Below are 12,058 nucleotides of genomic sequence, written 5' to 3' on the forward strand. Positions count from 1 at the left end.
TGAGAACTAGCAATTTCATGAAAACTCTTTCAGTTTAGTTTGTTTCTGACTGTCTGTCAATGCCTCTGGGTTCACCAGTGAACAAGGCCCAGTGGCCTAATGCATCGGTCTTCAGAGCTGAGGATTGTGGGTTCATCTTTCAAGGTTGGTGTTTATGTTGGCAGTGCAAGGAAGAAATTCTAGGACGATAACGTCAATATGACACTATAGCCACAAGATTAATCATAAAATTGGCAAATTTCTGAAAACTCACTCAGTTCAGCTTGGATAAGACGGTCTGTAAATGCCTCTGTGTGGGCTTGTTGGAAAATACCCAGTGGCCAAACGGATAAAGCATCAACCTTCAGAGCTGAAGATTGTGGGTTCAAGTCATGAGAATTATCATAGAACAGGGAATTTTCTGAAATCTCACTCAGATCAGCTTCGGATAAGACATTCTGTAATGCCTCTGGGTTCACTAACAGATGTGGCCCATTGGCCTAATGGATAAGGCATCAGCCTCCGGAGCTGGGAATTGTGGGTTCAAGTCCCACCTGGGTCGTCTTTCAGGGCTTTCCTTTAAGTGGGCTATGCAAGAAATTTCAGGATGATAACTTCAATATGACACTATACCCCCAAGAATTAGCATAGAACTGGCAATTTCATGATATTGCTATCAGTTTAGTTTGTTTCTGACTGTCTGTCAATGACTCTGGGTTCGAATCCCAATGTCATGATATCGCTCTTAGTTTGTTTATGACTGTGTGTCAATGCCTCTGGGTTTACCAATGAACGAGGCCCAGTGGCCTAATGGATAAGGCATCAGCCTTCGGAGCTGAGGATTGTGGGTTCGAGTCCCACCTGGGTCATCTTTCAAGCGTTGCATTTAAGCTGGCAGTGCAAGAAAGAAATTCAAGGACGATAACTTCACTGTAGACACAAGAATTAGAATAGAACTGGCAATTTCATGATATTGCTTTTAGTTTGTTTATGACTGTGTGTCAATGCCTCTTGATTCATCAGTGAACGAGGCCCAGTGGCCTAATGGAGAAGGCATCAGCCTCCGGAGCTGGGAATTGTGTGTTCAAGTCCCACCTGGGTCGTCTTTCAGGGCTTTCCTTTAAGTGGGCTATGCAAGAAATTTCAGGATGATAACTTCAATATGACACTATAGCCCCAAGAATTAGCATAGAACTGGCAATTTCATGATATTGCTTTCAGTTTAGTTTGTTTCTGACTGTCTGTCAATGACTCTGGGTTCGAATCCCAATGTCATGATATCGCTTTTAGTTTGTTTATGACTGTGTGTCAATGCCTCTGGGTTCACCAGTGAACGAGGCCCAGTGGCCTAATGGATAAGGCATCAGCCTTCGGAGCTGAGTATTGTGGGTTCGAGTCCCACCTGGATCATCTTCAAAGCGTTGCATTTAAGCTGGCAGTGCAAGAAAGAAATTCAAGGACGATAACTTCACTGTAGACGCAAGAATTAGAATAGAACTGGCAATTTCAGGATATTGCTTTTAGTTTGTTTATGACTGTCTGTCAATGCCTCTTTATTTACCAGTGAACCAGGCCCAGTGGCCTAATGGAGAAGGCATCAGCCTTCGGAGCTGAGGATTGTGGGTTCGAGTCCCACTTGGGTCATCATTCAAGAGTTGCATTTCCGCTGGCATTGCAAGAAAGAAATTCAATGGTGAACTTTTACTATAGACACAAGAATTAGCATAGAACTGGCATTTTTTGAAATAACTTTCAATTTAGCTTGCATCAGAATGTTAATGAATACCTCAGGCTTAATCAGAGAAAAGGTCCAGTTGTCTAATAAATAAGGCATCAACCTTCGGAGCTGGGGATTGTGAATTAAATTACCACCTGAGTCGTCAATGAGAGGTTAGATTTAAGTTGGCTGCGCAACAGGTACCAGGATGATAAGTGCAAGGAGACACAATAGCTGTGACAAAGGAACATGAGAGTTAGCATAGAACTGCCAACGGAACATGAGAACTAGCAATTTCATGAAAACTCTTTCAGTTTAGTTTGTTTCTGACTGTCTGTCAATGCCTCTGGGTTCACCAGTGAACAAGGCCCAGTGGCCTAATGCATCGGTCTTCAGAGCTGAGGATTGTGGGTTCATCTTTCAAGGTTGGTGTTTATGTTGGCAGTGCAAGGAAGAAATTCTAGGACGATAATGTCAATATGACACTATAGCCACAAGATTAATCATAAAATTGGCAAATTTCTGAAAACTCACTCAGTTCAGCTTGGATAAGACGGTCTGTAAATGCCTCTGTGTGGGCTTGTTGGAAAATACCCAGTGGCCAAACGGATAAAGCATCAACCTTCAGAGCTGAAGATTGTGGGTTCAAGTCATGAGAATTATCATAGAACAGGGAATTTTCTGAAATCTCACTCAGATCAGCTTCGGATAAGACTTTCTGTAATGCCTCTGGGTTCACTAACAGATGTGGCCAATTGGCCTAATGGATAAGGCATCAGCCTCAGGAGCTGGGAATTGTGGGTTCAAGTCCCACCTCGGTCGTCTTTCAGGGCTTTCATTTAAGTGGGCTATGCAAGAAATTTCAGGATGATAACTTCAATATGACACTATAGCCCCAAGAATTAGCGTAGAACTGGCAATTTCATGATATTGCTTTCAGTTTAGTTTGTTTCTGACTGTCTGTCAATGACTCTGGGTTCGAATCCCAATGTCATGATATCGCTTTTAGTTTGTTTATGACTATGTGTCAATGCCTCTGGGTTTACCAGTGAACGAGGCCCAGTGGCCTAATGGATAAGGCATCAGCCTTCGGAGCTGAGGATTGTGGGTTCGAGATCCACCTGGGTCATCTTTCAAGCGTTGCATTTAAGCTGGCAGTGCAAGAAAGAAATTCAAGGACGATAAATTCACTGTAGACACAAGAATTAGAATAGAACTGGCAATATCATGATATTGCTTTTAGTTTGTTTATGACTGTCTGTCAATGCCTCTTTATTTACCAGTGAACCAGGCCCAGTGGCCTAATGGAGAAGGCATCAGCCTTCGGAGCTGAGGATTGTGGGTTCGAGTCCCACTTGGGTCATCATTCAAGAGTTGCATTTCCGCTGGCATTGCAAGAAAGAAATTCAATGGTGAACTTTTACTATAGACACAAGAATTAGCATAGAACTGGCATTTTTTGAAATAACTTTCAATTTAGCTTGCATCAGAATGTTAATGAATACCTCAGGCTTAATCAGAGAAAAGGTCCAGTTGTCAAATAAATAAGACATCAACCTTCGGAGCTGGGGGTTGTGAATTAAATTACCACCTGAGTCGTCAATGAGAGGTTAGATTTAAGTTGGCTGCGCAACAGGTACCAGGATGTTAAGTGCAAGGAGACACAATAGCTGTGACAAAGGAACATGAGAGTTAGCATAGAACTGCCAACGGAACATGAGAACTAGCAATTTCATGAAAACTCTTTCAGTTTAGTTTGTTTCTGACTGTCTGTCAATGCCTCTGGGTTCACCAGTGAACAAGGCCCAGTGGCCTAATGCATCGGTCTTCAGAGCTGAGGATTGTGGGTTCATCTTTCAAGGTTGGTGTTTATGTTGGCAGTGCAAGGAAGAAATTCTAGGACGATAACGTCAATATGACACTATAGCCACAAGATTAATCATAAAATTGGCAAATTTCTGAAAACTCACTCAGTTCAGCTTGGATAAGACGGTCTGTAAATGCCTCTGTGTGGGCTTGTTGGAAAATACCCAGTGGCCAAACGGATAAAGCATCAACCTTCAGAGCTGAAGATTGTGGGTTCAAGTCATGAGAATTATCATAGAACAGGGAATTTTCTGAAATCTCACTCAGATCAGCTTCGGATAAGACATTCTGTAATGCCTCTGGGTTCACTAACAGATGTGGCCCATTGGCCTAATGGATAAGGCATCAGCCTCCGGAGCTGGGAATTGTGGGTTCAAGTCCCACCTGGGTCGTCTTTCAGGGCTTTCCTTTAAGTGGGCTATGCAAGAAATTTCAGGATGATAACTTCAATATGACACTATACCCCCAAGAATTAGCATAGAACTGGCAATTTCATGATATTGCTATCAGTTTAGTTTGTTTCTGACTGTCTGTCAATGACTCTGAGTTCGAATCACAATGTCATGATATCGCTCTTAGTTTGTTTATGACTGTGTGTCAATGCCTCTGGGTTTACCAATGAACGAGGCCCAGTGGCCTAATGGATAAGGCATCAGCCTTCGGAGCTGAGGATTGTGGGTTCGAGTCCCACCTGGGTCATCTTTCAAGCGTTGCATTTAAGCTGGCAGTGCAAGAAAGAAATTCAAGGACGATAACTTCACTGTAGACACAAGAATTAGAATAGAACTGGCAATTTCATGATATTGCTTTTAGTTTGTTTATGACTGTGTGTCAATGCCTCTTGATTCATCAGTGAACGAGGCCCAGTGGCCTAATGGAGAAGGCATCAGCCTCCGGAGCTGGGAATTGTGTGTTCAAGTCCCACCTGGGTCGTCTTTCAGGGCTTTCCTTTAAGTGGGCTATGCAAGAAATTTCAGGATGATAACTTCAATATGACACTATAGCCCCAAGAATTAGCATAGAACTGGCAATTTCATGATATTGCTTTCAGTTTAGTTTGTTTCTGACTGTCTGTCAATGACTCTGGGTTCGAATCCCAATGTCATGATATCGCTTTTAGTTTGTTTATGACTGTGTGTCAATGCCTCTGGGTTCACCAGTGAACGAGGCCCAGTGGCCTAATGGATAAGGCATCAGCCTTCGGAGCTGAGTATTGTGGGTTCGAGTCCCACCTGGGTCATCTTCAAAGCGTTGCATTTAAGCTGGCAGTGCAAGAAAGAAATTCAAGGACGATAACTTCACTGTAGACGCAAGAATTAGAATAGAACTGGCAATTTCAGGATATTGCTTTTAGTTTGTTTATGACTGTCTGTCAATGCCTCTTTATTTACCAGTGAACCAGGCCCAGTGGCCTAATGGAGAAGGCATCAGCCTTCGGAGCTGAGGATTGTGGGTTCGAGTCCCACTTGGGTCATCATTCAAGAGTTGCATTTCCGCTGGCATTGCAAGAAAGAAATTCAATGGTGAACTTTTACTATAGACACAAGAATTAGCATAGAACTGGCATTTTTTTAAATAACTTTCAATTTAGCTTGCATCAGAATGTTAATGAATACCTCAGGCTTAATCAGAGAAAAGGTCCAGTTGTCTAATAAATAAGGCATCAACCTTCGGAGCTGGGGATTGTGAATTAAATTACCACCTGAGTCGTCAATGAGAGGTTAGATTTAAGTTGGCTGCGCAACAGGTACCAGGATGATAAGTGCAAGGAGACACAATAGCTGTGACAAAGGAACATGAGAGTTAGCATAGAACTGCCAACGGAACATGAGAACTAGCAATTTCATGAAAACTCTTTCAGTTTAGTTTGTTTCTGACTGTCTGTCAATGCCTCTGGGTTCACCAGTGAACAAGGCCCAGTGGCCTAATGCATCGGTCTTCAGAGCTGAGGATTGTGGGTTCATCTTTCAAGGTTGGTGTTTATGTTGGCAGTGCAAGGAAGAAATTCTAGGACGATAATGTCAATATGACACTATAGCCACAAGATTAATCATAAAATTGGCAAATTTCTGAAAACTCACTCAGTTCAGCTTGGATAAGACGGTCTGTAAATGCCTCTGTGTGGGCTTGTTGGAAAATACCCAGTGGCCAAACGGATAAAGCATCAACCTTCAGAGCTGAAGATTGTGGGTTCAAGTCATGAGAATTATCATAGAACAGGGAATTTTCTGAAATCTCACTCAGATCAGCTTCGGATAAGACTTTCTGTAATGCCTCTGGGTTCACTAACAGATGTGGCCCATTGGCCTAATGGATAAGGCATCAGCCTCAGGAGCTGGGAATTGTGGGTTCAAGTCCCACCTCGGTCGTCTTTCAGGGCTTTCATTTAAGTGGGCTATGCAAGAAATTTCAGGATGATAACTTCAATATGACACTATAGCCCCAAGAATTAGCGTAGAACTGGCAATTTCATGATATTGCTTTCAGTTTAGTTTGTTTCTGACTGTCTGTCAATGACTCTGGGTTCGAATCCCAATGTCATGATATCGCTTTTAGTTTGTTTATGACTATGTGTCAATGCCTCTGTGTTCACCAGTGAACGAGGCCCAGTGGCCTAATGGATAAGGCATCAGCCTTCGGAGCTGAGGATTGTGGGTTCGAGTCCCACCTGGGTGGTCTTTCAAGCGTTGCATTTAAGCTGGCAGTGCAAGAAAGAAATTCAAGGACTATAACTTCACTGTAGACACAAGAATTAGAATAGAACTGGTAATTTCATGATATTGCTTTTAGTTTGTTTATGACTGTGTGTCAATGCCTCTTGATTCATCAGTGAACGAGGCCCAGTGGCCTAATGGATAAGGCATCAGCCTCCGGAGCTGGGAATTGTGGGTTGAAGTCCCACCTGGGTCATCTTTGAGGGCTTTCATTTAAGTGGGCTATGCAAGACATTTCAGGATGATAACTTTAATATGACACTATATCCCCAAGAATTAGCATAGAACGGGAAATTTAATGATATTGCTTTCAGTTTAGTTTGTTTCTGACTGTCTGTCAATGACTCTGGGTTCGAATCCCACCTGGGTCATCTTTCAAGAATTGCATTTAAGCTGGCAGTGCAAGACAGAAATTCAAGGACGATATCTTCATTGTAGACATAAGAATTAGCATAGAACTGGCAATGTCATGATATCGCTTTTAGTTTGTTTATGACTGTGTGTCAATGCCTCTGGGTTCACCAGTGAACGAGGCCCAGTGGCCTAATGGATAAGGCATCAGCCTTCGGAGCTGAGGACTGTGGGTTCGAGTCCCACTTGGGTCATCATTCAAGAGTTGCATTTCAGCTGGCATTGCAAGAAAGAAATTCAATGGTGAACTTTTACTATATACACAAGAATTAGCATAGAACTGGCATTTTTTGAAATAACTTTCAATTTAGCTTGCATCAGAATGTTAATGAATACCTCAGGCTTAATCAGAGAAAAGGTCCAGTTGTCTAATAAATAAGACATCAACCTTCGGAGCTGGGGGTTGTGAATTAAATTACCACCTGAGTCGTCAATGAGAGGTTAGATTTAAGTTGGCTGCGCAACAGGTACCAGGATGTTAAGTGCAAGGAGACACAATAGCTGTGACAAAGGAACATGAGAGTTAGCATAGAACTGCCAACGGAACATGAGAACTAGCAATTTCATGAAAACTCTTTCAGTTTAGTTTGTTTCTGACTGTCTGTCAATGCCTCTGGGTTCACCAGTGAACAAGGCCCAGTGGCCTAATGCATCGGTCTTCAGAGCTGAGGATTGTGGGTTCATCTTTCAAGGTTGGTGTTTATGTTGGCAGTGCAAGGAAGAAATTCTAGGACGATAACGTCAATATGACACTATAGCCACAAGATTAATCATAAAATTGGCAAATTTCTGAAAACTCACTCAGTTCAGCTTGGATAAGACGGTCTGTAAATGCCTCTGTGTGGGCTTGTTGGAAAATACCCAGTGGCCAAACGGATAAAGCATCAACTTTCAGAGCTGAAGATTGTGGGTTCAAGTCATGAGAATTATCATAGAACAGGGAATTTTCTGAAATCTCACTCAGATCAGCTTCGGATAAGACATTCTGTAATGCCTCTGGGTTCACTAACAGATGTGGCCCATTGGCCTAATGGATAAGGCATCAGCCTCCGGAGCTGGGAATTGTGGGTTCAAGTCCCACCTGGGTCATCTTTCAGAGCTTTCCTTTAAGTGGGCTATGCAAGAAATTTCAGGATGATAACTTCAATATGACACTATACCCCCAAGAATTAGCATAGAACTGGCAATTTCATGATATTGCTATCAGTTTAGTTTGTTTCTGACTGTCTGTCAATGACTCTGGGTTCGAATCCCAATGTCATGATATCGCTCTTAGTTTGTTTATGACTGTGTGTCAATGCCTCTGGGTTTACCAATGAACGAGGCCCAGTGGCCTAATGGATAAGGCATCAGCCTTCGGAGCTGAGGATTGTGGGTTCGAGTCCCACCTGGGTCATCTTTCAAGCGTTGCATTTAAGCTGGCAGTGCAAGAAAGAAATTCAAGGACGATAACTTCACTGTAGACACAAGAATTAGAATAGAACTGGCAATTTCATGATATTGCTTTTAGTTTGTTTATGACTGTGTGTCAATGCCTCTTGATTCATCAGTGAACGAGGCCCAGTGGCCTAATGGAGAAGGCATCAGCCTCCGGAGCTGGGAATTGTGTGTTCAAGTCCCACCTGGGTCGTCTTTCAGGGCTTTCCTTTAAGTGGGCTATGCAAGAAATTTCAGGATGATAACTTCAATATGACACTATAGCCCCAAGAATTAGCATAGAACTGGCAATTTCATGATATTGCTTTCAGTTTAGTTTGTTTCTGACTGTCTGTCAATGACTCTGGGTTCGAATCCCAATGTCATGATATCGCTTTTAGTTTGTTTATGACTGTGTGTCAATGCCTCTGGGTTCACCAGTGAACGAGGCCCAGTGGCCTAATGGATAAGGCATCAGCCTTCGGAGCTGAGTATTGTGGGTTCGAGTCCCACCTGGGTCATCTTTCAAGCGTTGCATTTAAGCTGGCAGTGCAAGAAAGAAATTCAAGGACGATAACTTCACTGTAGACACAAGAATTAGAATAGAACTGGCAATTTCATGATATTGCTTTTAGTTTGTTTATGACTGTCTGTCAATGCCTCTTTATTTACCAGTGAACCAGGCCCAGTGGCCTAATGGAGAAGGCATCAGCCTTCGGAGCTGAGGATTGTGGGTTCGAGTCCCACTTGGGTCATCATTCAAGAGTTGCATTTCCGCTGGCATTGCAAGAAAGAAATTCAATGGTGAACTTTTACTATAGACACAAGAATTAGCATAGAACTGGCATTTTTTTAAATAACTTTCAATTTAGCTTGCATCAGAATGTTAATGAATACCTCAGGCTTAATCAGAGAAAAGGTCAAGTTGTCTAATAAATAAGGCATCAACCTTCGGAGCTGGGGGTTGTGAATTAAATTACCACCTGAGTCATCAATGAGAGGTTAGATTTAAGTTGGCTGCGCAACAGGTACCAGGATGATAAGTGCAAGGAGACACAATAGCTGTGACAAAGGAACATGAGAGTTAGCATAGAACTGCCAACGGAACATGAGAACTAGCAATTTCATGAAAACTCTTTCAGTTTAGTTTGTTTCTGACTGTCTGTCAATGCCTCTGGGTTCACCAGTGAACAAGGCCCAGTGGCCTAATGCATGGGTCTTCAGAGCTGAGGATTGTGGGTTCATCTTTCAAGGTTGGTGTTTATGTTGGCAGTGCAAGGAAGAAATTCTAGGACTATAACTTCACTGTAGACACAAGAATTAGAATAGAACTGGTAATTTCATGATATTGCTTTTAGTTTGTTTATGACTGTGTGTCAATGCCTCTTGATTCATCAGAGAACGAGGCCCAGTGGCCTAATGGATAAGGCATCAGCCTCCGGAGCTGGGAATTGTGGGTTCAAGTCCCACCTGGGTCATCTTTGAGGGCTTTCATTTAAGTGGGCTATGCAAGACATTTCAGGATGATAACTTCAATATGACACTATATCCCCAAGAATTAGCATAGAACGGGAAATTTAATGATATTGCTTTCAGTTTAGTTTGTTTCTGACTGTCTGTCAATGACTCTGGGTTCGAATCCCACCTGGGTCATCTTTCAAGAATTGCATTTAAGCTGGCAGTGCAAGACAGAAATTCAAGGACGATATCTTCTTTGTAGACATAAGAATTAGCATAGAACTGGCAATGTCATGATATCGCTTTTAGTTTGTTTATGACTGTGTGTCAATGCCTCTGGGTTCACCAGTGAACAAGGCCCAGTGGCCTAATGCATCGGTCTTCAGAGCTGAGGATTGTGGGTTCATCTTTCAAGGTTGGTGTTTATGTTGGCAGTGCAAGGAAGAAATTCTAGGACGATAATGTCAATATGACACTATAGCCACAAGATTAATCATAAAATTGGCAAATTTCTGAAAACTCACTCAGTTCAGCTTGGATAAGACGGTCTGTAAATGCCTCTGTGTGGGCTTGTTGGAAAATACCCAGTGGCCAAACGGATAAAGCATCAACCTTCAGAGCTGAAGATTGTGGGTTCAAGTCATGAGAATTATCATAGAACAGGGAATTTTCTGAAATCTCACTCAGATCAGCTTCGGATAAGACTTTCTGTAATGCCTCTGGGTTCACTAACAGATGTGGCCCATTGGCCTAATGGATAAGGCATCAGCCTCAGGAGCTGGGAATTGTGGGTTCAAGTCCCACCTCGGTCGTCTTTCAGGGCTTTCATTTAAGTGGGCTATGCAAGAAATTTCAGGATGATAACTTCAATATGACACTATAGTCCCAAGAATTAGCATAGAACTGGCAATTTCATGATATTGCTTTCAGTTTAGTTTGTTTCTGACTGTCTGTCAATGACTCTGGGTTCGAATCCCAATGTCATGATATCGCTTTTAGTTTGTTTATGACTGTGTGTCAATGCCTCTGGGTTTACCAGTGAACGAGGCCCAGTGGCCTAATGGATAAGGCATCTGCCTTCGGAGCTGAGGATTGTGGGTTCGAGTCCCACCTGGGTCATCTTTCAAGAGTTGCATTTAAGCTGGCAGTGCAAGAAAGAAATTCAAGGACGATAACTTCACTGTAGACACAAGAATTAGAATAGAACTGGCAATTTCATGATATTGCTTTTAGTTTGTTTATGACTGTCTGTCAATGCCTCTTGATTTACCAGTGAACCAGGCCCAGTGGCCTAATGGAGAAGGCATCAGCCTTCGGAGCTGAGGATTGTGGGTTTGAGTCCCACTTGGGTCATCATTCAAGAGTTGCATTTCTGCTGGCATTGCAAGAAAGAAATTCAATGGTGAACTTTTACTATAGACACAAGAATTAGCATAGAACTGGCATTTTTTGAAATAACTTTCAATTTAGCTTGCATCAGAATGTTAATGAATACCTCAGGCTTAATCAGAGAAAAGGTCCAGTTGTCTAATAAATAAGGCATCAACCTTCGGAGCTGGGGGTTGTGAATTAAATTACCACCTGAGTCGTCAATGAGAGGTTAGATTTAAGTTGGCTGCGCAACAGGTACCAGGATGATAAGTGCAAGGAGACACAATAGCTGTGACAAAGGAACATGAGAGTTAGCATAGAACTGCCAACGGAACATGAGAACTAGCAATTTCATGAAAACTCTTTCAGTTTAGTTTGTTTCTGACTGTCTGTCAATGCCTCTGGGTTCACCAGTGAACAAGGCCCAGTGGCCTAATGCATCGGTCTTCAGAGCTGAGGATTGTGGGTTCATCTTTCAATTTTGATGTTGGCAGTGCAAGGAAGAAATTCTAGGACGATAATGTCAATATGACACTATAGCCACAAGATTAATCATAAAATTGGCAAATTTCTGAAAACTCACTCAGTTCAGCTTGGATAAGACGGTCTGTAAATGCCTCTGTGTGGGCTTGTTGGAAAATACCCAGTGGCCAAACGGATAAAGCATCAACCTTCAGAGCTGAAGATTGTGGGTTCAAGTCATGAGAATTATCATAGAACAGGGAATTTTCTGAAATCTCACTCAGATCAGCTTCGGATAAGACTTTCTGTAATGCCTCTGGGTTCACTAACAGATGTGGCCCATTGGCCTAATGGATAAGGCATCAGCCTCAGGAGCTGGGAATTGTGGGTTCAAGTCCCACCTCGGTCGTCTTTCAGGGCTTTCATTTAAGTGGGCTATGCAAGAAATTTCAGGATGATAACTTCAATATGACACTATAGCCCTAAGAATTAGCGTAGAACTGGCAATTTCATGATATTGCTTTCAGTTTAGTTTGTTTCTGACTGTCTGTCAATGACTCTGGGTTCGAATCCCAATGTCATGATATCGCTTTTAGTTTGTTTATGACTATGTGTCAATGCCTCTGGGTTCACCAGTGAACGAGGCCCATTGGCCTAATGGATA

General features: G+C 42.4%; 12 non-coding genes across 12 annotated transcripts; all 12 read left to right on the forward strand.

Annotated features, from left to right (window-relative positions):
- Positions 1 to 775: 775 nt before the first annotated feature.
- Positions 776 to 848, forward strand: trnar-ucg (transfer RNA arginine (anticodon UCG)). Its single transcript has one exon. It is a non-coding gene; the product is annotated as a tRNA-Arg (tRNA).
- Positions 849 to 1,550: 702 nt separating this feature from the next.
- trnar-ucg (transfer RNA arginine (anticodon UCG)) lies at positions 1,551 to 1,623 on the forward strand. Its single transcript has one exon. It is a non-coding gene; the product is annotated as a tRNA-Arg (tRNA).
- A 1,363-nt stretch (positions 1,624 to 2,986) lies between these two features.
- On the forward strand, positions 2,987 to 3,059 carry trnar-ucg (transfer RNA arginine (anticodon UCG)). The gene has a single exon. It is a non-coding gene; the product is annotated as a tRNA-Arg (tRNA).
- Positions 3,060 to 4,188: 1,129 nt separating this feature from the next.
- trnar-ucg (transfer RNA arginine (anticodon UCG)) lies at positions 4,189 to 4,261 on the forward strand. Its single transcript has one exon. It is a non-coding gene; the product is annotated as a tRNA-Arg (tRNA).
- Positions 4,262 to 4,729: 468 nt separating this feature from the next.
- Positions 4,730 to 4,802, forward strand: trnar-ucg (transfer RNA arginine (anticodon UCG)). Its single transcript has one exon. It is a non-coding gene; the product is annotated as a tRNA-Arg (tRNA).
- A 161-nt stretch (positions 4,803 to 4,963) lies between these two features.
- trnar-ucg (transfer RNA arginine (anticodon UCG)) lies at positions 4,964 to 5,036 on the forward strand. The gene has a single exon. It is a non-coding gene; the product is annotated as a tRNA-Arg (tRNA).
- Positions 5,037 to 6,808: 1,772 nt separating this feature from the next.
- On the forward strand, positions 6,809 to 6,881 carry trnar-ucg (transfer RNA arginine (anticodon UCG)). Its single transcript has one exon. It is a non-coding gene; the product is annotated as a tRNA-Arg (tRNA).
- A 1,129-nt stretch (positions 6,882 to 8,010) lies between these two features.
- Positions 8,011 to 8,083, forward strand: trnar-ucg (transfer RNA arginine (anticodon UCG)). Its single transcript has one exon. It is a non-coding gene; the product is annotated as a tRNA-Arg (tRNA).
- A 468-nt stretch (positions 8,084 to 8,551) lies between these two features.
- On the forward strand, positions 8,552 to 8,624 carry trnar-ucg (transfer RNA arginine (anticodon UCG)). Its single transcript has one exon. It is a non-coding gene; the product is annotated as a tRNA-Arg (tRNA).
- A 161-nt stretch (positions 8,625 to 8,785) lies between these two features.
- On the forward strand, positions 8,786 to 8,858 carry trnar-ucg (transfer RNA arginine (anticodon UCG)). Its single transcript has one exon. It is a non-coding gene; the product is annotated as a tRNA-Arg (tRNA).
- A 650-nt stretch (positions 8,859 to 9,508) lies between these two features.
- trnar-ccg (transfer RNA arginine (anticodon CCG)) lies at positions 9,509 to 9,581 on the forward strand. The gene has a single exon. It is a non-coding gene; the product is annotated as a tRNA-Arg (tRNA).
- A 1,026-nt stretch (positions 9,582 to 10,607) lies between these two features.
- Positions 10,608 to 10,680, forward strand: trnar-ucg (transfer RNA arginine (anticodon UCG)). Its single transcript has one exon. It is a non-coding gene; the product is annotated as a tRNA-Arg (tRNA).
- Positions 10,681 to 12,058: the final 1,378 nt, after the last annotated feature.

The sequence above is a fragment of the Carassius gibelio genome, chromosome B1 (genome assembly GCF_023724105.1).
Source record: "Carassius gibelio isolate Cgi1373 ecotype wild population from Czech Republic chromosome B1, carGib1.2-hapl.c, whole genome shotgun sequence".
NCBI classification, from domain to species: Eukaryota; Metazoa; Chordata; class Actinopteri; order Cypriniformes; family Cyprinidae; genus Carassius; species Carassius gibelio.